The following is a 4,532-nucleotide window of genomic DNA, read 5'->3' on the forward strand; positions in this document are numbered from 1 at the left end:
GTCACAACATCTGTATCTGTCCCTTTGTGCAAAACCACAATTTAGGGAGTTTCATTTGTTATATCATGGCCTTGAACTCATTTTACACTACTGTGCTGAGTGTGACTTCCTCCTGAGTAGGTGGGAATGTCAGTGAAGCTTGAGACTTCAGTGGGAACACAGTTTCCAAAATATGTGGTATTTTATTAATCAGTGTATAACGACTCTCTTTTCATTTTATTTATTGCAGATTAAACAGAAAACATATGTCTCTGCGGAAATAGGGCTTGGTGAGTTCATTTATTTTCCACATAGATTTATATCTGTGCATTATGTTGGTCTACAGCACTGCTAAGTGGATCAGAAAAGGCAGACATGCTGATCTGTTGTCAAAAGGATTCTTGAATGACATTGTGTATGGCTTTATGTTGCTTTAAATTACTTAAAAAATGATTATTATTATTATTATTTTATAATAATAATTCTAATGAGAGATACCAGAGTGATTCTCCAGTTTTCCGCCCAGACTTGATCCCCCCCTGTGCACTCCACTGCTGCCACTCATGTGTGTGGGGGCCCCTGGGGTAATAGTACCAGTGGGCTTTGCACACCCTGTCCAACCCTGACAGTATTGCCTGCACTGACTCACATTTAGGGCAAGGAAAGTCTCTTAAAAATGAAAGCAAATATGCATAAAATTGTTCCCCAGGCACTTTTGCTATTTGCTGTCATTTTTTTTTTAAATCATTTTTTTAATTAGCTGTGTATGAGAAAAAGTAAACTTTAGAAGCCAATTTCTTTCTGCCAGTTCCTGCAGTGATCCAAGTATTGTTAAAGAAATGGGGTCCAGGAATATATTTGCTATGTAGCAGTCCTCTTCAATCAGAATTCTTTCTCATAGGGTGCCTGCCATCCAGGTTGCTTTTTTAAGCTTTGGAGGGATGGAACAGTGTCCCTGAGCCTGATCTACTGTAGTTATTTGACAGTTACACAATACATGCTGTAATGCATGTGCAAAATGCATAGCTCCTTACTGTGTATCTTGCCTGACAGTGACAGAGAATTAGGAAAGTGGGTGGGGAGGGCACTGCACTGGGCTCAGGGATGCTGCGTAGTTTTGTTCAGAACCCAGCACCATGACGTAACAGTGGTGCTATGCAAGGCACCCTATGCAGGAGGCTTCTAGGTAAAGAACTGTTAATGGTTAATTTGAAAAAAGTAAGGAAATTGTAAATGTGCTCAAGGGAGGCCTTTTTAATCCCCTTTAGAAAAAAAGTGATTCATGATTAACTAGTTATATGCAACACCTTGCCTGGGTTTACCATCCCTGTAATAGGAAATCATGAGAAATACTTCTAATCAACTTTCCTGGATTCCCTTAATAAGTGCATAAGTTACTCTGTAGCTTTTGGGATGTAAAAATATGCAAGCCACTTATTTCCTCAAAGAGGAACTCCACCCAAAAGAGAAGAGCTGTGTTTCAGCTGAATTACAGCATATACAGTAGGAGTTGCATTTAGTCATACTTTTTAAAGAGACAGCTTGCAGTGGTAGATATATTAGGGGTTTCTGTGTTGTACTGGGCTCTGTTGGTTTGGAAGCCGTAATTTCCCTTTTTATGGGATTATGTTCTCCATCCTTAATGGAGAAGGACCTTATGGATAATAAACTTAGCTGTAGTAAGCAGTGCCAATCTGCAGCAAGATCAGCCAGCAAGATTTTGTCCTGTATTAAAAGGGGTATATATTCGTAGATAGAGAGGGTCTCACACTGTGTTTAGAAAGCACTGGTAAGGCCTCACATAGAATATGCAGTGCAGTTTTTTCTCTGATACTTAAAAAGCATGTTAATGAAATATTAAACGTTTACAAAATGCTACTAAGTTGATAAATGGAATTAAAAGTTATGAGGGAGGTTGGATAGGTTGGGGCTGGAGAAGAGGCATTAAAGGGAAATATGATTACTTTCTATAAACATGAGGGCATTCTTTCAAATTAGAGAAAAGGAGATACCATCTTGACATGCAGAATGTTTTTTACAGCAAGGACTGTGAAGTTGTTGTACTCTCTTCCTGAAGCTGTTGTATTGGCAGACACATTAGATAACTGGATGCCTTCTTAACTTATTACAAAGCTGATCCAGGGATTGGTCTGATTTCTTGGGACATTTTTATTCTTAAACAAATTGGAGAGGCTGCAGAGGTTTTTTTGCCTTCCTTTGAATTAAATAGCTATTTCACAAATAGGTTGAACTTAATGGACTTGATTTATTTTCAACCTCATCTACTTTGTTGCTATGAATATGCCATTGTGCACAGGAAACAGTTTTTTATATTTTTAAGATGATGACTTGCTTTTAGATTCTTTAATGAAGGTTATAATACATGTATTATGTTCCTCAATGTTCTTTTTTTTTTATTCAGACACAAATAACATTGGAAAACTTCATTTGAAACAGCGCAGTGGTAATTTGAATGTTACAAATGGCTCCGTAGTTATTGCTACCGACGGACTCTACCTGGTGCACCTGGAGGGTTATCTAAGAGACAAAAATAGCAACAACACAGTGACTGTTTGGAAGTTGAATGAACAAGAAGGCGAAACTCACCTTATGACTGAGTCTATCAAAGGAAATTGCATTAGAACAATGATGGTTAGAGACCTGATGCAGAATGATAAAATCTACATTCAGAAAGAGCTACCTGCTATGTTTAGTAATTTCACTCTCTTCCTATACTGCATTGATCTCAAATGCTGACTGCATCTCCTTGAATGTCTGCCTCATGTATAGGAAGATTTAAATGAATGCCTTAGTAATTGGACCAAGTCATCTCATAAACGAAGTCATCTAATAAACTTGTGTACCCTCAGATATTAATATCTCGGCTGAGTCAACCTTACAAAGAAGGACATGAGCCACCATTCTCATTTTTAATTTCCAGTTGCATTCATAGGCACCTTATCAGAATATTTATAAATTTGGGGCTTTTATCTCTGTAAGACAATGTATAGAATACTTGATGATTTCACTTAACTCCATTTCAAGGGCACCAAGACATTGTGTTCTTTGCTGCATTCATATTAACTTGCTAAAATGTTCATGTTTGTTAACATTTTAATTATAGCATGGAATCATTGAGCGCCACATAGAAAAACCTATGGCTTATTGGTTTACAAGATCAATCGATCAATGACTGTTGGAAACTGCTGTGAATATTAGTACCCATTGGTGGAATTCCAGATTGCAGATTCCTAATTTCCGTTCCCAGTCATATGACCTGCTGCAGTGTTTATGTCTAGGGATGTAATGAATCCAGGATTCAGCCTTTTCCAGCAGGATTCGGATTAGGCCAAATCCACGCTCCTGACCGAACCGAATTCGAATCATTAAAATCATGTGACTTTTTGTCACATAAACACAAAAGATGAAAAATTTTCACTTCTCTATAACCCTTCTGTATCCTAATTTACATATGCAAATTAGGATTCAGTTTAGTATTAGGCTGAATCTTTTACAAGGATTCAGGGTTTGGACGAATCAGAAAATAGTCTACTTAAGAGCTATTTTTAGTCAGCTTAATTATCATGAAATGTTTATAATTCTCACTCATAGATATATACACTTCAAAAACAAATTATTGTTTGGTAACGCCAATACCCCAAAGTGTTCAGAATTAATATCAAAATAATATTTATCCCTTCTGCCAAATGCTCTTTTTTTCCCTTAAAAGGCATAGCAGTTTAGTTTCAGTCTCTCCCACAGTTAAGATACTAGAATACATTTAGTTAATTTTTTAAATTATCCACAAAATGAAAGTATAGATAAACACTAGTGCTTACCCATGACGATAGGAAAGTTGCTTTTATGGAGTTCTTTAACCCAATTTTAGAATCAGGGGAACAACTCCTTCAATAGAACTTTTAGGGCTATACCTAAACTGACATCAAAAGGCATAAGCTTAGCGTTAGCTATTTAGCAGGCCAAGATATTTTTATATGTATTGCTGCAGTGCATTAGGAAAAATACAAAAAGAAAGAGTTATTCAACAATTCCTATAACTTATATTGTATTTGCTTTTATTTTTTACATGATTTTTTTAACAGGGTGCTCCATCCAAAAATTTATTTTGGGCATAATAAAAGAAAATGTCATTTTGAGCAACTTTCAAGTAGGAATTGATCATTTCCCTCTGTATTTGTATGTGTAATTGCAGGCGAAAGCCATGTTTGTTTCTGTTCTCCGGGTTTGACTTGTGTGTAACTTGAGTAAAGTCTCCTTGGGGTCTTTTCAACTGGGTTGCAACAGTGTATCAACAGTCTGAGCCAGGGGTTGCAGAGAATGTAAACAGATATTGCTTCCAAAGGAAATTACAAATATCTTTAAAAAAAACTGATTAATGCACGATGATAATGATAAGTTGCATAGAATTTCATTTTTACTATGCATAGATTTTTTGGTGGAGGAGCCCTTCAGTGCCAGGTGTTGCCATATATTTATAAGAATGTGCCTTAATTACATTTTAAAGGGCAAATTTATATGGTCAGGATATATTA

The 4,532-nt window shown here is 36.4% G+C and overlaps 1 long non-coding RNA gene across 1 annotated transcript; it reads left to right on the plus strand.

Moving 5' to 3' along the window:
* The first annotated feature begins 208 nt into the window (after nt 1-208).
* On the plus strand, nt 209-2,673 carry LOC116410436. Its single transcript, XR_004222408.1, has 2 exons — nt 209-269; nt 2,402-2,673. It is a non-coding gene; the product is annotated as an uncharacterized LOC116410436 (long non-coding RNA).
* The last annotated feature ends 1,859 nt before the right edge of the window (nt 2,674-4,532 follow it).

Source organism: Xenopus tropicalis, chromosome 4 (genome assembly GCF_000004195.4).
Source record: "Xenopus tropicalis strain Nigerian chromosome 4, UCB_Xtro_10.0, whole genome shotgun sequence".
Taxonomy (NCBI): Eukaryota; Metazoa; Chordata; class Amphibia; order Anura; family Pipidae; genus Xenopus; species Xenopus tropicalis.